General features: G+C 39.5%; 1 protein-coding gene across 15 annotated transcripts in view; it reads right to left on the bottom strand.

The window, feature by feature from the left end:
- The window catches only part of auts2a (activator of transcription and developmental regulator AUTS2 a), a 353,173-nt gene that overhangs the window by 169,054 nt on the left and 160,429 nt on the right, over positions 1 to 23,690 (bottom strand). The window lies entirely within an intron of this gene.

Here is a 23,690-nt window from a genome sequence, read left to right as displayed (position 1 = left end):
TCAACTCCAACGCCGCCATGTTTGGGAAATGCTTTCAGTGCTGCTGGAAATGCGCTGTACACCTCTTGATGATAACAGCCCACTGAGAACAAAAGCACCAAGCACAGGAGAGCAAAGAAGCCTTTCATCTTCTCTATGATTGCTTCAGCTGGAATTCTGAAACCTCTTTAAGGCGAAACATTAAAACCACTGAAGACAGTAAACAGCTTTGAGGAGAGCATTAGGTACTCCTCAGAGCACCTAACACACATGGAACGTGTCACCAGAGTCAGCTAAAAGGTTGCTGAAGGACACACACAGACATGCACACATATTGCATCTTTCTATCATCACAAGGACTTTGCATTGACTTCCATTAATTTTTCATTCATTTCTTGAGCCTAAATCATGTTAGCTACAAAAGCTAGCATGACTATGATAACAATGATAGTAAAATAACATAATAATATATGAATAATGGTAATTGTAACATGGAGGGAAGGATGAAACTTATCATAAAACATTTGTGTTTATCCTCATCGTCCCTGTACATTGTAAGTAATGTTTACTTTTAAACTGATTTTAAATTAAACCCTAAACCTAGCCTAAAATCAATTCACACCTTAGTCCTAATCACAACCCTTAACCCAAAAACATTTCTTCTTTTTATGGTCCCCATAAGCAGAAGTGGGTCCTCACAAACTGGTATGAGTTGGAAAAATTGGTGAGAATTGCTTAAACACACACACTTTTTCTTATTTATAAGAAAAAGAAAGGAAGTTAGTATATTTTAAGCACAAGAAAACCCTTTCCCAAATACACACTTTGGTCTGTACCAGGCCAAGCTATACATTTCCACCTAAAAGCTCCATTGGTAGTCACTTACGACGAGAGGCTGTAAAAGGAAGCCAAATTGAACTTCAAACATACTAAATTCTGAAATTACACTTCAAGCACCATAATAAAACAAATAATATAACGAGTGCAAAATCCATCCAAGTTTTAGGTTCTCTATTAAATATTTTTATTTCTTCACTATTCATCTGATGTACAGTACAGACCAAAAGTTTGGACACACCTTTTAATTCAATGAGTTTCCTTTATTTTCATGACTATTGACATTGTAGATTCACACTGAAGGCATCAAAACTATGAATAACACATGTGGAAATAAGGAACTAAACAAAAAAGTGTAAAACAACTGAAAATACCCCTTATATTCTAGTTTCTTCAAAGTAGCAACCTTTTGCTGTGATTACTGCTTTGCACACACTCTGCATTTTCTTGATGAGCTTCAAGAGGTAGTCACCTGAAATGGTTTTCACTTCATAGGTGTGCCCTGTCAGGTTAATAAGTGGGATTTCTTGCCTTATAAATAGTCATGAAAATAAAGAAAACCCATTGAATTAGAAGGTGTGTCCAAACTTTTGGTCTGTACTGTATAAAATATAGGCCCTTGCCTGGCAGAAGTAATCTGTTTGAATGAGTCAAACTTGGCTTAAAAGAATGTTTGGAATATTTTGTAGAGTCACAGAAGCCGCTATCAGCTGCATTTCCATAACAAATGTGTGCAAAACTTAATTAATATAAACTTATGTTAATATCAAAAAAGCACAATTTTGCAATTGTGATTTGTTTATTATTATTATTATATAAGAAATCCAATTAAAATCACACATGAATATGTTATTGAAACAATGAGTCATTATAAAACTAAAACAAACCATCATCCTACAACCACTTCCTGTCTTCTTCTTCGTGGTTTCCAACAGTGGCAACACCCTGTTGTTGATCATGTGACTCATTTAATGTGAAAAAAAGTGTTTCCGTTGCAATTTTGTGAAATAAACCAATTTTGATATGGCCAAAAAAACCACCTCATCTTAGCGCCAAAACTTTGTCAAAAAACGAGTTTTCTGGAAGTTGCCGTGTTTCCATTAGGCAAATTTATGTTTAAAATGTCAACTTGCTCCATTATATGGTCAATGGAAAAACAGCTATTAACAGTTCTCTAATCTTTAACTGATTTTAGTTATCTGAAAGAACTTTAACTGAAATGGGATAGAAAACGGCATTAGCTATTAACAAAGACTACATTCCCATAAAAGACCATGACAAAATTTGATGGTGTTTTGCACAGTGGAATAACAATGTTACTAAGCTAAAAATATGCTTGTGTGTTGCAAAATTCAAAGGTCCTCTCTCGTCTTGTAGGGTTTAGATTCGACTGACTGGTCACTACTAATTACACAGATTACTGCAGCTGCTGCCTCAACCACTAGGAAAGTAACACTCTTACAAAGACAATGTATGACTGAGGAACCAACAACCCTTTTTTCTGGTGTTTATTTACAGTATATTAGACAGTAGATGGGAAAAAAGAGAAGGTTGGAGACGTGCAGCAAAGGTATATCCCAGAGTCAGGAATAGAACCCCAGATGTTTATGTCAAGGACAAAGAGCCTCCAACAGTAAATAAACTTAACGCTCTTTTGAAAGTGTTTTATTTCTGCTAAAAAAAACTCTGTATCGAAAAAAGCTTCAAGTTGAGTTGTTTGAAATGGCTAAAATCAGCTAAAACTCTATAGGGTGGACTGTTGGTTTGGCTAGCTCTTTGCGATTCATTCACCTTTCAACAAAATAAAGATCATGGCATCTGTCTTCTGGAGGTTTGGGGACTGTACCTGGTAATAACTACACAGATTCTCACTTAAAAAATTTTAAACTATCAGCTATCAAACAAGACATAAAATCAATACATCTCCAACCTGTCAGCAACAAGTGGTGGTCTGAGGAATATCTGGGATAGTTTTGGTTGATTTGTTGCCTTTTTTAAAGCTTTATTTATAGTTGACGCATTGAACTGGGCATGTGCGAAGTACATTATCTAAGCCACTGTATGTTGGCGTCATATTATGTTCTAAGATCCGCCCTGATGTTCTCCATGCAGTTTACCCATTTTCTCCAACATCTTGTTGATTGGTATTTCTAATGTCTGAGTCAACCACTCTGAATAACACCAAATTCCCTCAATCGGAATCCCTACTTTGACTTTTCAATGTCTCTCAAATACACGCAATCAACGTGTATCCAGTCATCTAAAGACATAAAAATTCTTGACACTTAATACTTGCTTTATATGACTTTCTTGGGGATAAACTTCACTTTGTAGAACACAACTGAGACAGTTTGGAAACAATCCCAACTGTATCCACTGAACAGAGTCCACATATTGAAAGGTGAGTGGGGAGTTCAAGAGAACTTTACCCAATAAATTAAAACGTTTTTTTTAAATCAATCTCTGTTGTAGAAGAAATTAAACATCATTTCATTACCATTTAATTGCAACAGTAATAACATTAATTTTAAAAGGTTTGCTTTCCAACTTGTCCTCCACTGAGTGCCAATTAGATGCAATTCAACATGGCACAGCTTTCTCTTTTCAAATAGGGAAATAATGTGCCTTCTGCCAAGGCTTTTGGCCCTAACTGGGTCTCTGGAGGCTCCCCGGGACCCACACCTCCCATCCATAACTCAACAACACCTTCCGGGACCGGCACTTCACTTTTCCTAACCTCCGAGCTCATTATCACAAGTCTCCAGGGCAAACCGCTAACCACAGACAAGAATTAGGATTTGCTCGGAACACTCACGACCAGAAATGGATGATAGCGGGTAGAGAGAGATCAGCAGCACACTGAGCCCTTGGGAGTACAGCAACTTGCAGAATAAAGCACTTTTTAATATAAATTTAGGAATGCACCTGCTGAGAGGCGCTGAAAGGACACTGCAGCTCTCCATTTCAGAAGTGGTTGGAGATGATGAAGAACCTTCTGTGCATAAATGGACCGGGGCCTTTGCGTTCTAAAAATGAGAAGTGGAGCGTGACCTGGCTTGGAAGTCACACAATGGATCCGATACGAAACTGCTTCACACACAGAATTTGAAACTGTTTCCAAATCTGCACAAGATTCTGCCTCAGGTGGGAAATTGAAAGAATTTGAGCAAGAGGGCAAATTTAAAAAAAAATCTGATCAATGTAGCAAATGTAAAGATTCATGTTAAGGTTTAATATGACTGCTTTGGTCACGTATTTAATTCTAGTTGTAATTGAATCATAAATCACATTTGATAGACAGTCACAGCTTTATTTAAAACACTGTTTAGTTGACTGCTTCTTAATGAACCCACCTTAAATAAAAATAATGAGGAGAGGCTTTAGAATAAGCAGCCTCTCTGTAACGGACGCTGTCACCTGGCCAGGACGCATTAAATGCCTCCCTACACTAGAGCAACTTTATTGGCAGCTAAATAAATAATTAAAAAGACAAATAAAGCACGAGGCAAATGAGTACAAGGGCGAGAGCCTCGGAGGAGAGATCTGCTCCGATTCCAATCTTTGAATGTTGCAAATTAAATTCCCTCGTCAAGACTCTAATCATTCACAGCAGATGGGGGCTTACGCTCTGCTTTAGATCTGCGGGAATTCTAATGGTTATTGTTTCTGTTTAAATAGGGAGATTATTGCATTTTAATAAGTCCTCCTTGGGATTTGCCGAAACAATGGAGTGCTGTGAATTACTGTAGATAGCTTTAACTGCATGCAGAGGGAGAAATCAAGTTAGTAAGTGTGACAAGTTGCTCTTCCTCTCTATCCACCCGCCCTCCCTCCCTCCCGGAGACGGCTGCGAGTGTATTTACCACCAAATTAAGAATGTGCCGTGGGAATAATATTTTTACTCGACAGAGGGGAAGGGGAAAGGAGCTTGGCTGTGGATTTTCATTAAAATGACACATCTGTTCAGCAATTTCAGCAAAGTAATTCTACTGAAAGTTTTATCAGCTAATTTTAATTATTCACTCCACTGACTTGAATACAGGATTCATCATGTTGAATTAATACATTCGACTATATTATCCTCCCGCCCCCCCCCAACACACACACCCGCTCTCCGGTTTTTCACACACAGAAAGGCAGAGTGGCGGGTGGGGAGGCTGGAAGGCAGGCAAATTGATTTGTAATGCACTGTGGAGTAAGCTGTGATTTGTTAATTACAAAAGCTATATGAATGCCTGTAAGTTAAAAAAAAAAATATGAAGGAGGATTACATTTTTAAAAAATTTTTTCTTGTCCCCCCCAGCACGGCATTTATGTATGTAGACTCCTACATTTTTATTTGAGGTGGCTGAGAAACAGGAAGTAAAGTGGGTAACAATATTTTCAACTCATGAAACAAGATGAGGTGCAATACTGGGGTCAAGAGGATGACAAGAGTTTAGATTTTAGTGGGATTATTGGGAAAATTAAGAGGGAAAAAAACTAGAGGAAAGCTTTTCATGGGTTTCAAATTATGCGTTAAAGAATCTCAAACAATGTTAATGATTTATTAAAGACAAATTAAAATCTTTCAATGGAAAATGTTAGGAACAACACAAAGTACTTGTCATTTAATAAAGACATTTTAAATTCTCTTTAAATTCATAGTAAACATCTATCCACTGATTTTTACTCGAAGGAATTCTTTGGTGCAACCAAATTTGCTTTTAGTTTACTTCATAAACTTGGCTAATATGAGTTAATTGGAGGCTCACCTGAGCATGTATTTTAAAGTAACACCTGAAACACATTGCTTCCTTTTGGGAAACAATTCATCCAGGATATCAGGAAGAGAATTGTGAAGCTGAACAAGTCTGGTTTGTCATGCTTGAAGGTGCCTCATCCATCTGCTCAAACAATAATACGCAAGTACAGACATGATTGGTATTTCCAAACACCATGCCTCTCAGAAAGGAGATTGTTACAAACATGAACGTGTTTTTATTCAAAATGTTCAAATTGACCCCAGAACATCTAGAAAGCCAAACACCTTGTGTAGATGCTGGCTGAAGCTGGAAAGACAGCCACAATTAAATATGTCCTGAACTGACATGGGCTGAAGGGCCACTCAGCACAGAATGAGCTATCAATAAAAAAAAAACATAAAAAGCCCGATTGCAATTTGTAAATGAACACAAGGACAAAAATCTTCATTTGTGGAGACATGTCTTGTGGTTTGATGAAACTGCAGTGGAACTGTTTGGTCATAATGACCATTGTTACATTTGGAGGGATGCTTAGCTTGGAAATACCATCACAATAGTGACCTATGGGGGTGACAGAATCATGTTGTGAGGCTGTATTGCAGCAGAAGGAACTGGTGCACTTCATAAAATACATGCCATCATGAGGAAAAAACATTATGTGGAAATACTAGAGCAACATCTAAAGACATCAGTCAGAAAGTTCAGGGTCAAATCGGTCTTTCAAACTGACAGTGACTCTAAGCCAACAACCAAAGTGGTTTAAGGACAACATGATAATTTACCAGCTCAAGCAAACTCAGTCAATGTCTTAGCATGGTCATCACAAACTCCTGATCTCAGTCCCATAGAGAATTTCTGCATAGGTCTGAAAAAACAGCCTACAAACCTGACTCAGCTCTATCAGGAGGAACGGGGCAGAATTCCAGCAAATTCTTGTGAGAAGTTTGTAGAAGGAATTTTGGGCGGATTTTCCCCAATTTTCAAGTCATTAGTGAATAAATCTTTGACATATTCTTTGTATCGCCCATTCTTGTGGCAGTTAGCAAATAGAAACAATTTTGGTAATTCCGACTAAATTAAAACAAGAGAAGTTTGTTCTGATTTAACTACAGACATTGAGGGTACAAAGGTTTATGAGTCTTTTTATTCCAGATCAGATACAGTTGAAACCAGAAGTCTATTCTGATTTCAACTTTATCTAGTATTTTAGATCTGGAGGTATTTCTAAAGAATAAATGTAGTTTATTAAATCTGGAGGCTTTTGATGACATTTTAAGGTTCTGCAGAAACCCTGAAGAAAGGGAACTGTCAGAGGATCATGACTACGAGAGCTGTAACTCCGGCGGCATATAGAGTCAGCTGCGCTGATAACTCGGGAGCAAAAGGGAAAATCACAAAGCCTCACTTGTCAAAGACCTCTTCTTCAAGCAGAGTACATTCAAAAGGCCTCCGTCATTCAAAGGCAACCCATTCAAGGGCTATTTGGCTCTGCAGTCAAGTTTCTGCATGGGTACTGCTTAACTGATGCTGCAGATTTTTTTTTGCAGAAACACAAAGCTCAGAAAAGCAGAAAAGGGTCCCCCCCTCTTTCTCTTTATCGTTTTATCTCCTCAGGTAACTTTCCTTTTGCAACTCGTCCCTGGAGACTATCACCTTGCCCTGAAGTCCTGATGCACATCGGCACACAGAACAAATGAGACGCCAGAGCTGGGAGACGGGCAGATTGCAAAGTGATACCTCTTCGGTACGGCTTTGTGGCTATGTTGGGCTCTTCCACCTCCTTTCTGAATTGTGTGAAGTGTCCCAGAGGAGCCTTCTGAGGACTGAGGAGGGCAGCGAGCTTTTCCCGGACAAAGAGAGGAAACCGAGCACAACCCAGTGTATTAAGTAATAGCCAGAAGGAGTAAAGATATGAGCTTGACTGTTTGCTTGCTTGACACCAAAAAGTGCCAGTCAGCTGATCAATTAGCTTGTTTCCTCCTTACCATAAAGCAAGGTCAGGGGAGCCGCAGAAGCCATACACCATCGTATTTCAGTTCAGAAAATGTTTAAGGCATTATTATGCTTAAATGTGCTTTGATCCAAGGGATTCCACAGTAGCTCTGCCTACATGTTTAGGCTGACTATCCCACTAAAAGGTGAACTTGCCTTAGTCTCAAGTCTATTAGGGCATCCAGCACAGTGGTTTCCAAAGTTGGTACCAAATGGCGGGCCACAGCTGGAAGTCATGGCTAGGCATTTGCAATTCCTAGCGTATCTTTCTTCACAACTAAGCTAGCGTGGACAAACATTAGCGATTGGGTAAAATCAGAGCCAATAATTTAAAACCTCAACAGAGTCTAAACCTCCAGCAAATAATTGTTTTTCCAGACCTTCTGGACAAAGCAGAGTAAGAGGCTATCTTAGAACTTGATGAAATGCAGAGGAAGTAACTCAACCAGTTGATTCAGGTGAGTCAGCTGGTTAGCCCTACCAGTAGCAGGTTTTCTGCTTGCATTGCCCTGTATTTAGCTCCATACAGCCTTCCCTCTGACCAGCTGGGACGGAGTGTTGAGGGTTCAAATTCCCAATGAATACATTGAGTATTGTGTTTGTGAGATGTGTGCAGCAGAGGACAATTGTGAGACAGCTGCTTCACATCAAACTGAATGACTGGGAGTCTTTGATGGATCTCCACTGTATTCTCTCCCTCCGTCTAGAATGACACATGGAAGAACGTTTCTGTCTCTGGACGCCAGCACTGGTTATCAAATTTAATAAATAAAGCGAGCAAAATCTGTCTACTCTTCATCTTCCATGCTCTCTCAGGATTTGCTTGAGCTGGTAAATTACCATTTTCGGGCCCAATATTCCCAAGGCGCTGTAATGCTTTTTCCTCCTCTTGCTGACGGAATCAGATGAGTACAGCCAGGGGACTCATTGTATTCCACTCGCAAGTCTCCAGGAAAAAGTATGAAAATGAAAAAGGGAAAGAGAAAGTGACAGCAGGCGCTTGCAGCTTTGCATATGAGAATCGGTGTCAGGTGGGAGATGGAGTCGGGCACTTCAGTTATGCAGGTAAAAATAATCATACATCAATTAACTGCAAGGGATGCTGAAATAAAACTTTGAAACAGCTTCTGTAATTTCTACAGGGGTAACAATGGTGTAAGTTTAACATTTTATTTAAACATTAAGTGCATCATTAAACTTAATCAAAAAATTTTCCTGCAACTTAAACTGTTGGGATGGAGACATCTTTAAAAGTAAAGTGAGCTGAGGCTGTGTTTGGATTCAAACTCATTTGCATCCCAGCCTCATTTCCAGGACTTCAGTGTGACGGCTGCTCATGTTAACCTTTGCGTCTGATTTTACAGATATTGTCTCTACTTGCTCTGGTTGTTTACTTGCTTTGTGGATCAAACCTTGGTGTTTGGACTTTAGGATTTTTCCCTGCTTGTTGTGACAAGATCTGGGCACTTTTACAGCTAATATAACTTTTGTTTTGTTTTGTTACTGATCCATTTCAATTTTAGCATGTGCTGAGTGGATCTAAAAGCAAATATAAACACTGTTTACAAGATGAATATTAGAGTTTAGATTGGTCCTAAAAAATAATTTAAAAAACCCAACTTGATCCGGGCCAATAGGCATTGTGTCCAAGCCCAATCCGGCTAACTTTGATTATAGGCCCAAGTCCGGACATACTATTTAATTTACAATTGTACTGCTTTAGTTTTTCCCACTTTTTGCTTTTGTTTAGCGTTCTCCAGCTCCATCTTGCCACTTATTGTAACCATAGAGTGAATCAAGTGCAAATCATCTGGGATGTGATTGATAGACGTGCTCTGCAATTTTTACAGTATGATTCTGTACCTCACTTTTTTATTTTCTCAACAGGTTAAACTTCTGCTCCTGTATTTATACTATGATAAGTATATTATCACAACTTGTGCATTCTAGTGTTGTTTTCGCTGTGCTGTATGGAATGCAGGGTTATTTAAAAAACCAAACCCAACTTGAAATTTGGGCCGGGTAAGGTGAAAATTATTTGCTTGATTGTCAGGCTCATGCTTCTGTGGCCATAAATATAAACTTGTTTATAGTAGTTTTATTATTTTGCTTGTCGGGTCAGGCTCATGCTTCTGTGGCCATAAATATAAACTTGTTTATAGTAGTTTTATTAGGCTTATCACAGCAAAATCCTGAACTGCCAAAGAGACAATAGCAACATTTTCAAAGAATGAGTAGTTATTGGCACAAGTAATCTAATCTTTACTTTTGGTTGCTGGACTTTTCATTAATCCAATCTATCATTTACTTCCTAATACACTTAGCTGACTTTAGGAGATGCACATGTAAAACAGTTCTGAGTAAAATATACCAAAGACTGACAGGGAAATTAGTTTGGCAACATATGCTTGGAGTTGGAAGAGAAATAGTGTCAGGGAAAGAAGTGAAATTTTAGCCGTCACATCATGCTGTGAACATGACTACTTTATCTCAGGGCTCAGTGGCTTAATGCTTTCTTAGAATGTGGAACAGCGGGCTCCTATAGGCTTCATATGGTGCACTGGAAATTGGGATAGGAGGTTACTCACTTGCAATCCAATCCAAGAGGATAATTGAGCACAACCCCAATCCAATACAGTCCCCTAAACTGCATGTAATCCACTCAGGCAAACTGTCACACCAACAATGAACGCCCTCCCTCACCCCCCCTCAGGCCCACCGAGGCTATCTAAGGAACACTTCAATAGCTTGTACCTGGCCTGCTGCTGGGACCATTATCCACTAATCCACACCCAAGCGGAACGTTTAAGTAGTTCTAAAAGGATTGGAGAGAGGAGCAAAGCTTTCACTGAAGCCATGCAATTAAGGGCAGAGAAATTATCGAACAATTTAGATCCAATTCTCCTCTGTGAGCAGACAACAAACAAGTGAAGGACTCTTTTTTTTTTTTTTTTGTCCTGTGGGGAACAAAAACCCATCAAAAATATACAAGTAGTAAACATACGAGGTTAAGACTTCAAATCAGACCTGGTTGTCTGGCACTAGAAAATAAACAAGAGTTGTATAAACTGGTACAAGTCTTACAAGTTAGTGAGGATAATAAAACCAAATTTATTAGAAAAGTAGTAGTTTCCTAAATGACATGTAAGGTTTTGTCTTTATATGCTTTTGTGGTTAAAAAAGGGATATGAGGGTTTTAGGCAGGCATAACAACAAAAGTGTACATTACCCAGCAGCAGCTTTGACAGAGGTTTTCAATGTTTAGAGGCAGTGCTTAAGGACAGAACTTGATAAAGTGCTATGCAGGAACAGGCCAACTTTATCTTTAGACCACTTCTTTAAGGTTCTACTAAATTATAGTAGTTCTTGTCAATCAACTTTTAGAAAGAACCAATCAAGGGCAAGAGTTCTTGAGAGTCATCAGTTCTTATGTTTGCAAAGCTGATGTCTGGTTTTAGACAAGATTTCATTAAATCGTTGGTTTATCTCAGTCAGGCTCTAAATTGCTGCAGAAACCTCGTAGCGGTGCAGTCATGTAAAAAATGCAGTCCTCAAATCTTCTACTGGAGGTGCTCATCCCTAGCCTAGCCCGGTCTGTGTGGATGGAAGGCTACTATTCTGTCAGGGTCCAAACTAAAGATTTCCAAAGGAATTTTTTTTTTTTTTTTATTTCTTCAAAACAGTAATCCAACAAGAAGGGGGCAGAGACAGGGTGGAGAGGGGGAAAGACACATGAAGAACAGTAGCCTCTGCTCTAATTAATGTGCAACATGATGCCAATGAATAGATTTGCTGTGGTATTCAGATAGGTGAGGTCTATATTAATACAGACCGAAATAGGAATGTTTTTGACGTCTTGTTGAATCTACAGTATTAAGAATTAACATAGTTGTAATAAGTAAGAAGGTCCAGCCCAGTACTAGGCAGATGTACCTACTGCATTAGCCCAGCCAGCAGAAAGATGCTAACAGAAAGGTGCACTTGTTCTTTAAATTCCCAGTAGAACTTAATGCACCAAAAAAAATTGCAGCGTCAGAAAGAATCGTCACCACAGCAACAGAGTGTTGTCGCATCTCTGGCTGGTTGATTGCAGCAAGCTGCTGGATTTGAACTTCCAACTGATTTTTCTCCAGCGCCAGTCATCTCTACATTCACAGCTTTAGGTTTCAGGTGAGTGACTCAGCTACGTGCAGAGCGAGCTACATGCCTGATTGTTGTTTTGGATCCGTTTACGTTTCCTTCTGTAATGTATGACAAACCTTCATGTTCCCCAAACAGCAAAGCTTATCGATAGCCGGGATTCCTCTCTGTTTTGTTTTGGGGTCGCTTTTTAAAGTTGCACTACTAACATTGCATTGTGCATGTTAAACTATAAAGAGCTCGACCAGATATGTACCTAGGAATGCATCTACCACTACATAGATGAATTCTATGCTAGCAATATATTCTATTGCTAGCTTAATATCAGCAGTTATTTTGTGTATGTATGTGTTTGCCAGAAATTTCTCCACATAGCAGTGGCTTTAAATATCCAGAACTGAAATTTTAAAAGAACTTTAAAAAATTTAAATGCTCTATTCATTAAATTTTTTTTAATAAACATATCAGTTAGTCCCTATCACTGTAATCATTGTAACGTATATATCCACGGATGTTGATGAATATAAGTGTCTCTTAATGGGTCCAATGTCTATCTGAAGGAAATGCATCTCTGTTGGACTTTTTCCTCCATCAACATTCCCTGGAAGACTTTTGGTAGAGCTGGAATTGTATGACCAGTTTACTTGGTGTGGGTTAAATGTCTGGAATGGTCTGCGTAAACAAGATGTGAATTGTGACAGGGGTGGACATGTGTATGTGTTGATATAAAACAGTTATTGAAAATAAAAAGTAAAAAAAAACATATCAGTTAGAGATATTTACAATTAATTCAGAGTTGGCAATAAAATATAAAAATTTAGCAGATAAATTTTATGAAGAAACTTCAAAACCACTTTTTGCAGTGACTTTAATTTTGTTGCTCCCAGAGCTGCATTTTATAGTGAAAATGCACACAAACAAAGACTCTCTGAGTAAAAGGAAGAGTGGAAAAAAAGCAAAGAAGCCTTTTTAAATTAAATCTTAGCTGTGCAGTATCTGAGAGCAAGATGCCACCCACTCAGGACCTTATGGTTCCAAACTCATAAAATGGGACTGCTGTTCATCAGACGTTTGATGGTTCATTTATTTTAGAATCATGCAAGAAGAGCTGCTGGAAAATCTGCTTCAGACAAATTCTGTATATGTGATGTTAAAAAACATACATATATATGCATATGTCAGCTATAATAACATTTTTATGTTAAGTGGAGCCGAATCTCTCAGCATCAGTTCATTTGGGTCGCATTCAAGTTTATGAATATACTAATATGCTCACAGGTATGTTGTATATGAAAGATTTGCTTAGCGATTTATTTTAATGGAGGAAGAAGTGAATAGCTCTACCATAGAAAATATATACAGTATATATAAAGTATGAATATAAGTAAGATTTTTATGACGGAGTGTAATCGTGGTGTGGAACATGCTTTGAAGTCTCATAGCAGTCACCTCCTCACACATAAAGCATCTTTAAAGTCTGGAAATTGATAAGAGAGAATTCAGAAAATGCAGCCATCTTGAGCATTTGGCTTTAAAACAGACAGATGAAGCCCTCCCCTTTTCTCCTCCACCCACAGTCGTTCTCTGTCTGTCTGTGGGGCCCAGAAGCTATAATATCCATCCTTGGTGGTTCACTTGACATTTACTTGCCCTGCCTGTGCTGCCACTCTCCATGGCTTGCCAACAGAGGGAGCAGATAAGAAAACGTCGAGGCGCGTTTTTCATAGAGGGGGAGACAGTCCAGGTCCTAAACAGGCAAAGAGGGTGTGTGCACCAAAGAGCTACAGATCAGATGTGTTCTGTGTTGACTTTGCACTTGGAGGTTATCTTAAATCTCTGGACCAACGCGGGCAACGCTTGATGTCTGTGTTTGTGCCCCAGCTTTGAGCCTAAACTAGAGCGAAACTAGGAAATAAAACGATTAGGATTGTGAAGCACAGTTGTTCTCTTGTTTTTATTACCACTGACATCATGTTAGTTACTTTCAGTTTTCATGCTCTTCGTCATGAAATCAGTTGCTGACCTTGGAGGACTAATTTTAAATAAATCAGCAGTTGCTTGATACCCTGAGAGCTATTCATCTTTATACACCTATAAGACTATTGCAATTACGTGTTGTGTTTCAATGCAGCTTCAAATTAACATTTTTCGTATGCTATATACTAAAATGTTTTTAGCATATTTTGTACGAGATATTTTGTGTCTGATACAAAATATCAGATACTCTGTGAACCGCACAGACTCCACACACATTGTCTGCAGACGGTTGAGATTTTATTGTGGAGTATACCAACTGCCTACATTTCTTGTGACAAATTCCTTCATTTCCTATAATCTGAATGTTGAGCTAGTCGGACACCAAGCATCGTTTCTGCTACACGAAGGTGGCCACCTCACTCCTGTTAGTGCTGTTTGTGCCGACTTTCAACCCTCTCGGCTTGGTGTCGCATATAAAACTGTTTGTGTAAACTGCATTTCCCGGTGAGCAGTTTCCATTGCGACACAGAGTACGTGTTGTAAAAAATGTGCCTTTGCGGTGATGTATGTGTCCACCGGACGTCCGCTTTGAATCTGCATTGAGTTCTCCTTAGGTGGAACATGACTGCAACTTATTTGTGAAAAATTTAGCTATTTGCTGACATGTTCTTTTTGTAGTGCATATCTAAAATATTTAACATAAGATATATTGTGGCAAGCTGGCATTTGCATAGCAGCACCATTAATTTTTCTTGACCCTGACTGGCTGTATGCCCAGGAGCGTAGATTGGGAAGACCGTTGATGTTCGCTTTTTATGTAGTTCTAAAACAGTTTCCACCGTGTATTTCGTGTTTGCGCTAGTAAAATAGGCAGTTATGAGTATTTCTAGACAGACTTTCAAGTATTTGAGTTTTCAGATATCCGCAGGCAGTTATAGTCCCTAACTTATGCAAACAGTTAGTCCGCTGTACTTAACTTCATGCTATTCTCTGCAGACTCTGTCTGCACTGATGAAGATTTAATCACCTCGGCATGCTGAATGCTCCTACTGATACACTAATCCACTAATTTGTGATTAATTCAAGTAAAAATTACTTGACAATTTGGGATTACACAGTCCATTGATCATTCCTGCCCAGATGGTTAGTTGATTCTCAAATATGGAAAGAAATTTAACGTCATCGCCATGGCAAAAGTAATGTCCCTTGTTTTCTGTTTTTTTAAACCCTTTATCCTGATACAGGTGCACCATACGAATAGAGGCACACGATTCAAAGAAGTGAGAGGATTTGATATTCAACAAGATACACTTAATATTTTATTCTTTAGAGACAATTGAACGGGTGTTGTTACACTAAAACACACAGCAAGACAGGAAACAGGACGTCTGGCTGCTTTGATGTTTTTCTTTGTTTTTTAAAACCACAATACTTCACTCTGGACAAGTGGAGATTGACAAAGATGGATACCAAAGAGGAATGCCGCAAGCCTTCTTCCGCGAGGAGTGGGGTAGCAGATATAAGACCCCTGGTGCCAGAAGAAGTGGCTAGCTGCAATGTCTCAGTGCTACTTTGGAAAGGCTCACAGGCACTGCAACCTGATTAGATCTCAGCACAGACATTTTAAATGGCTGGCCCCCTTTTTTACCCTCCATTTCACCTATTCTTTACAAGCCGCCCCCCCTCCTCTCACTGTCAAAGGAGCTGTCAGGGGCTCTTTCTTCAGGCTGGCAGACAGGTCAGGGGTGGAAGGTTGGGGTGGGCTTTGCCCTTTGAGGCGGGGGCTGAAAGCACCTACTACGGATTTATGGGGGCTGAAGGCTGTCTTTAAGGTGCTGATAACATTCACGCTGATGTGTTCCCAAGAGGTGCACAAATGTCAACACTCTCCTGCTATGGGCGTATAATTCTATGAATAGAAAGGACAAAGAGGAAAGGCGAGAGAGATGCAGCACAGTGCTTTTTGTCAGGCAGGCTTGTGTATAATGTTTCGGTTCGCAGGCAGTAAAAGCCCAGTTTTGTCTTAAAAAAACACTGTGGAAACACGTTGATATTTATTTTTGACTGAAAAGCATTTGGCCCCAATGTAGATGTCTTCGGTTTTTGCCTAATTTTCACACTTAAATGGGTCAGATTACATATATAACATGAGTACATACAATAACCATGTTTTTATCTACGAAGGGAAGAAAACGTCATTCAAAGCAACCTAATGTTTCCCCCTTTCTTGAATCTGATTGAATTCACTGTAGCTACATTTTCATTACAAATCTGCACAAATATTTGTCTATATTCCGATAATGTCAAAAGAAAATTAACAATAGCAGTATTTCCATTAAATAAGAAATTAAATGAAAATCGCACGTGAATAAGCCATAAGTCATTCAAAATCATGGCAGCGATGGATGTAAACAGTTATACAATATATATTCATGTTTCAGTCATTGCCCTAGCGCTCATCATCTATCAGCCATCAGAGGAGACATTGGAGTTTTATTTAGGTATTGAAGTGACGAGCCTCTTATACTTGGGAGCGACTACATAAGCTGCATTTTGGGGAAATTGTAGTCGGCGATTAAGCAGAAGAGCTATGGATTCAATACATTCGATTGACAAACTCAACATTTTATGAGCTGTGCGATGCTGTGAGAGCTTCAGTGGAGCCAGCTGCACATTGACTGAAAAACCAAAACAAAACAGATCATCATCCTCCCATTACTTCCTGTCTTCTTCTTTGTGTGTTTTGCCCGTAGTAACATCCGGTTGTTGATCACACGACTCGTGTGATGTGAAAAAGGTGCTTCTAATACAGTTTTGCAAAATACACATGTTTTGATATGGCTGTAAAACTACGTCATTCTAGCTGAAAAACTTTATCAAAAAATGTAAGTTTTTGCAATTGGAATGTTTGTATTAAAAATTTTTTTTTTTTTTTGTAATTTCAATTTGCACAATTTTATGGTTAATGGAAACACAACTTGTGATTACTCGCATTTTAATTCAACTTCCCTTTCCACACCCATATCAATATGCGACTGATTGCGTTAAAATTGTTAACATGTTAACAATTAGGGACAGTTAAAGTCCCTCCCCTAATTTAAGTGTGATAAAAAACAGCAAAAACTGAGAAAACCTATAAAGGACAAATGCTTTTTTTTTTTTTTTAAGCGGTGGCTATTTGCACTGAACAGACTGCCTCCTTCTTTCAATGACAAGATATTCTTCTGACCTTATCTAATTCCACTCATCAATCCCTCACAAAACCAATTACCCTAAATGGATAACTCTTAATTGATCTCTCAGAAATCCCTTACAAAACTGGGCAGAAAAGTATTAGAAAATGGCTTACTTAAGAGTGACAGCCTATATTTAAACCAAGCTCTCCCCTTTCACCTTGGGAAGCGTTTCACCGACCAACAGCTCCAACATGAGCTTGGTAAAGCAGGAAACCTGGTCGGTGTACTGTCAGATAGTCGAACTGCATATGTGACTGTCAACATGAGAAGGGCACGACGGGGGGAGCGACTGGGAAGTACATTAACTTGGAGAATTGGCAAAACGTCCTTTATTTAAGCGGGAGTACATCAAGAATTCTGAGCAAACCAAGTGAGACGTGCCTGTTAGGACCGAGCGGGGATGTAGAGGTCCCATGATGGTGCTAAAAACTGCACATCAATTACCCAGAGCACTGATGCCTGTCCGCTCCATCTACATCAGGGTTCCGCCTCAAAAAAAGGAGCCAAAACGTCAGCCGTCTACTCAGAAAGACCCCGTTTCAAGAAGGGCAAAAACGTCAGTCCGTCCATGCCTTGGCAATACCTACGTGAATGTAAAGTATTTTCTAGAAGAATGAAGTTAGTTGGCTCTCATCTGCAGTAAGCAGGCTTACAAGGCTTAAGCAAGCAGCCCGTGTTAGACTAATCCATGTTTTTTTATCAAGCACAAGCCTTGGTCTCATCAATGCCTGGAGAAAGAAATGGATGAATAAATGCATATTGTTTAGTTTGGAGTTAGCCAGAGCTGAAGCTACAAATAGAAAATGGATTTGAGTCAGATGGCAAAAAAATACAGAAGAGGAAGCTGGAAGCTGAGATGTAGAACGCAGTGAGAGAGAGAAAGTAAAAAAAGAAAAGAAATGCAGGTACACTGGCTGCTTTTCGTCTTCCTGTTTTTCCCATAACAATGCAAAACTAATGGGGAGACGGAGAGGAAAAAAAAAAAAAAAAATACAAATGCCCGTGTTCTCATTTTGTGTCTGAGAGCCCCACCAGGACCACTGAAACTTGCTTGATTTCCCCAGTCCAATTATATCTCTGTGCTCAATCCTTCCAGAATAGTAACATCACACCGAGGGACGCTGTCTGCCTAAGCGCAGCGTGCCTAATGGAGTCCCAGAAGTTGACTCCATTTCATTGCGTCTAACTAATGGGCTGTGATATTTTCCCCCAAACCGACTGCAGCTCTGCCCCTTGGAAGCTAATCTAGTCGGTGCCGTGCCGGACCCCATCCCAGCAACGTGCCAGGTTGTCCCAAACAACCCCCAACCCACTGCTGTTGCTGCTGCTATCTTTATGCAAGCCAACATCGCCCCTCTCCTCCCCTCCCAGTGGTCATTAGTGCTTCCCAGCCAAGTACTGATTGTCAGAGGGCCCCTGCGATGCTGGCTCTCCCTGTGTGGCAGGCCTGCTGCAGTGAATTTAAGAGGGCTTTAATCTAACTGGGCCGAGGAAGGATGCAGACGCCACAGCACTGGGGACAGGTGGGAGGTGGGAGTGTGTCGGCCAGTCCTGGATGTGCAATCACAGGGGCCGCAGCTGAGGACGGCCACTCTTTCACCGCTACCTATTGCTCTCCAATGGATACTTGTGCCCAGAACACAAGAATGAGAAGAAATAGGCAAACATAAATTCCCCAAAATGGCTCCCATTCCAGTCATATTGTGGGCACAGAACAGTCATCCAGATGGTTGTGGGACACACCAGTGGTGCAATACAATCACTAGTATGGCAGAAGGACCAGGAATAAATATAAAGAGCTTTAGGTTGTTGTTTTTTTTGGTCTCAGCAAAATCTTCCATTTTGATGACCAGTAATTCCATTCTTCTATTGCAGTTTCTTATTGTTAATACCCAGGCAATAGCTGTGTGTTACCAATTAGTGGTAGAAAAACTCAGACATTTTTTACTCCATAGTTTCCTCCAAAGACAGCTTAGTGTTTTATTAAAATGCATTAGACTGATGTTTTTCAAAGTGGGGACCGCTGAGCCTCAGATAACTGGAGGGAAAAAAATGATCTGAAACATGTTTTAATCAGAAAATCTTATTTTTATCATAAAATCAAATCTATTTTTCAATAATTATTATAAAAACAAGAGGTAAAGAAAAACTTAGAAAACTGCTAAAACACTGATTTGTTTAAAGTTGCCTTTTATTAGCAGTAAGTGAAGCATTGATCAAAATTCTTGCTGTATATTTGCTTGATGATTTTGATGATGGTATTTGACAAAATTTGTTTAAAAGAAAACCCAACAAAACTTATTGCTTGTTTCATAATTGGTTACTACATTATGTTTTTATGATGTAAAGTATTTTGAACTTCCATTTCCCTGGAATGTGCTACACAAATAAACTTAACTTGATTTAAAAATAATATATTGAAATTATTACCATCTTCATATTCCTGATTGGCTGCCAGTCAAATTTATCAAGCTGCGTTGCTCCTACAGCTAGCATAGAATAGCTAGCTAACATCAAAAGGAATGAGTCAGCATTTATGCTAAATGAATGTAATAATTATTGAATAGAGAATAAAACTGACAAAAATATTCTAAATTTGATGTTTTCTTACATATGTTACTATTTTTGACTTGAAAAGGCCCTCTGGTGAAGAAGAGGTATGTTACAAAACACCATATAACAGCATCAGGAAGACCAAGGAGTACAGCAGACAGGTCATGGAGAAAGTAGAACCTAAAGCAGGTGTAGGTTTTAAAACAATCTATCGTCCAAAATTAAAGTCATATTACACAAATGTAAAGCTACCAAGGACAGAACAATCACAACCTGGCAGACTGAGCAAGGGGAAGATTAATTAACCTCTGAAGAAGACGTAGACAACTTCCTTCTTAATGAAATGTAAACAAAAATGGAGTAGCATCAGACTTTGGAGGTTGTAGGATTTCTCTTTTGTCTTTGGCAAAAGACCAGCCACCATTTCTCCTGCTAGCACTATTCTCGCATGTTTGTTTTGGTTCCATTTACCCAGAATCCCTGGTACTATAGTCTGCTTCCTGCTTTAGGAGCGGGGTCGCCGTTCTGCTTGGCATTCACTATGCATTCGAACCACATCAGAGTTCACTTCAACCAAACCAAGACCTAAGTATGTAGGTCAGAGTTTGCTTTTTTGGTCCGCCATCCAACATTTGTTTTCCTTCCCAAATAATAACAGAAAGCACATCAGACCTTTTCACAGACACCCAGAACAGCTTTTAAACATTGACACAATATAAAAAGCACCTTATTTTTCTAACCTGCACTTTTTGGCTAGTGTCATCTCAAGCGAAGAGTGTCTAAATTGTAACTATGCACATTATTGACCTCCTCCTGACTGCTGCACTCGAACACAAAAAGATGTCTAAATGCGCTACAGCAGGTTGCCCTCATGCAGAGTGCGGTTGAAGCTCCAGCAGGCGTCGAGAGCTAATGGCAGCAAGTGTTGCTCCTAACACATGCTCTGGCTCTTTCAGGGACACAGGGGCGTTAAGTGACATGCTCCCAACTGCTGATTATCGCACCTTGGCCAGGCTGCGAGGCCTGCCTGCCCTCTATGAATTGATCTCATTTGGCCAGGAGATAAGGCTGTAATTGGATGGAGCTTGGAATCAGATGGCCCTGCCTGCCTTAGCTAATTCCACTCTTCCTGGGCCGCCTGGGCCTGGGGCCAACAGGGGCACAGCAAGGTTAATGCTATTCGGTCCCCCTGTTCCAGGTGGCCCCCACTCCACGCTTTGACCTGACAGGTAGTGCAGCTGATGCGACTTCAGGAGTGGGAGCCAAATTATCTAATTAGCGTAGCGGAAGTTTCACACTCAAACACTGCAAACTGTTGTCTCCATATAATTATTAAAGGTGCAGTACATCACTTTTATACATATTTCTTAAAAGTGTTACCATTTAATGAGAGGATATGAGACAGATGATCTGTGAAAAGATCGATCACCTCCTTTAAGAGCTGCTATTGCCATCTGAAGAAATGCACCCACCGCTCCCGACCAAAAACAACTAATCCATCTAAGCGCTGTCAATAAACCTCATGTATGCGCTGCTAAATGTGTTAATGGCAGAAAAACAACTTACTGTTACAGGAAAAATTGTTTATCGACCATCATCGGTAACCATGCTCACTAGCCTTAGCAGTCATGACAGGCTGAGTTAGCTGCAGCTTAGCAGAGACAAAAGGGAAACATGGAGGAGTGATTGACAGAGCTAAGACCCTCCTCCTGGATCTGATTGGCTGTTTCTAGTTAGCACTGGGAGAAAGTAGGGGAGCTCAAATTTGTCACAGATTATCTGTCTCTTAACATACTGTCATGACAAAGAGACCGTTTCAACAAATATATATAAAAAATATATTATTTAAATTTACATACATACAATGAAACTAAGCACACACAACCAAACTTGTTGTTAAAAATGTACATTGAAGTGACACCCAGGTTGTGACACCCAGGTTCAAATCAAATGAATATAAATGCAATGTGGAGCCAATTTGCCAGAATTTTCTTTTTAAAATTATTTTAAAGTTAATGCAATTTTTGCCTCTCATTCACTGTACAGTGAATACTTTCCCATTAAAGATGGCCGCCAGATTAATCTTCATCTCTGTGTTCTATTTACACGTATTGTAGTCAGAGACTGGATTTGCCTGTGTGAAAATCAAGTCTCTCAAAAGGATCACCACGCCTCATTCGCGGGAGAGAATGTGGCAGGGGGGATGCGCGCCTCACGGGAAATACTAATCTTCTTAATACGCACATTTATTCAATTCCAGTGTCAATATCAGCCTTAATCAGAGCGGGCCGTGTGACAAGCGCTTTATGTGTCGGCTGATTGTGGATGACAGGAAGTAGACGTAATCGCTTGGGAGAACATCGCCGCTGACAGCTTCAGAGCAAAGCTGTTCCGCTGCAAATTAATTGTGAATTGCAAAACAATATTTAGACAGCTTTCAAAACTTGGCAAATACACAATGTTGTGTTCAAACGCTGACCAAAAGATAATTATTTTCAAATATTTTATTGAAGTGGACAAAAGTAGATGATAATTACGTGAGGAGTGAACAGTATGACAATTTTAGCTTGTGAAGGATTGGAAGACATTGTGCCCAACACATAATCTCTCTTCTTTGGCAGACATTACAGTGCTATGCTAATGCTAATGCCCAGATGGATCGGTTTCATTTTGCTTCATACATTTGTCTTTACATGTTAAGCATAAAGCCTCATTTTTGGCCTAATTATTCTATTATGTTTTACTTCAACAGCTATTTTCATGAAGAGGAATCTTGTTAAAATTATATTATCATATTACTGTCAATTTAAATTTAATTTAAAATGAGAACTATGATATATCTTTGCAAAGTCACACACCTATAGAATAAGTCCATAAAATAAATAAAGCTGGTAAGGAAGAAGAAAGTAGTAAACTGCACAAATATCAAAGTAATAAAGTGCAATACAGAGAAGGCTTTATTAAAACCTATTTTAACTCAGTCTCTGCAGTGATTTATTAGACTAGATTTCGTATCAAAGCAGGGGAGCAGAATCATATTGAATTGTAGACTAACAAGCTCACAAACCAGAACTAAATTTTGGAGCTCTATTCAAAACAGAGCTCGAAGCGAGACGAGCATCAGCTGGATACACCGTACAAGGACAGTGTGAAAATAAAAAAAAAAACAGTAGAGGACATCTGGGAGTGGATTTTTGTACTCGTGCTCTGCAAAAAAAAAAAAAAAACCAAAAACCAATTAGAGGTGTGACGAGGCCAACACTTGTGTGTCATAAACCAGCACAATAGCCATCGTGCGGATTCCCGAGGCCTGACCTCCAGTCTGCAGATAGATAAGTGCACATTAAAACAATATCCTACAGACAGACAGAAAAAAAATCATTCCTCATAGCTGTCTGTATTTACTGAAAGGCTGCTCGCCTCCCACTGGGGCAGAAACAAATGAAAATGTTATTTCTCTACTCATGAACTCCTACCTAGTCTGGTTTTTCACTGCTGGCAATTTCATTTCTTTTCCAAATTTGACTTAAGCCCACGACTTGAGGGAAATAATGTCTCTGGAATAATCTTCTCCGACTGTAATTCCAGCAGCACGATCTCTCCCTTTCCCGGTCTATCTGTCCGTCAGTGGGTCTGTCTGTCGCCGGATGTCTACTCATTTATCCTTGGTGCTGTTGCTTTGTGGTTCGGGAGGATTGCTCTGGTTTTTGAAATAAAAACGGTGCAGATCCAATTCTTGACGGCCGTCCAACCAGCTGCGCCGGACAGAGCTCCGGAAAAAAAGGAAAAAAGACGGAAACGTCTGACATGTTCTGAAAGCTTTTGTGAACATTAACAAAATGATCTCAAATTGTGCAGGATTATTTCTTTGTTCTCAGTGTGACATGGCTCTCTGAGTTACCGTCTACTGTTTCACATCTCCTCCTCAAATTTAAAGTTGGGCTTAACAGAAAGATGAAAGCGGAATTTGACTATGCCATTAAGGCATCTTTGGGATGACACTTTCTACACGGCACATGGTAAATCGATTAGACTAATGGTAGCGGTTGCAACAATAAAGCAACTAATCTCAGCTACCAGTTCTCATAGTATTAATCACCATTGTAGTTCATATTTTGATCACGAAGCAGTATAACACTTACCTTCAGCGTACTGAGTTCCATCATCATTGTCTCAGTGCTGCAAAGTTTCCATCGCTTAGGTAAATTGGGTAGCGGTGGAGTGTATGTGC

This window comes from Xiphophorus hellerii, chromosome 11, assembly GCF_003331165.1.
Source record: "Xiphophorus hellerii strain 12219 chromosome 11, Xiphophorus_hellerii-4.1, whole genome shotgun sequence".
In the NCBI taxonomy this organism is placed as follows: Eukaryota; Metazoa; Chordata; class Actinopteri; order Cyprinodontiformes; family Poeciliidae; genus Xiphophorus; species Xiphophorus hellerii.
This window is presented reverse-complemented; position numbering and strand designations above follow the sequence as displayed.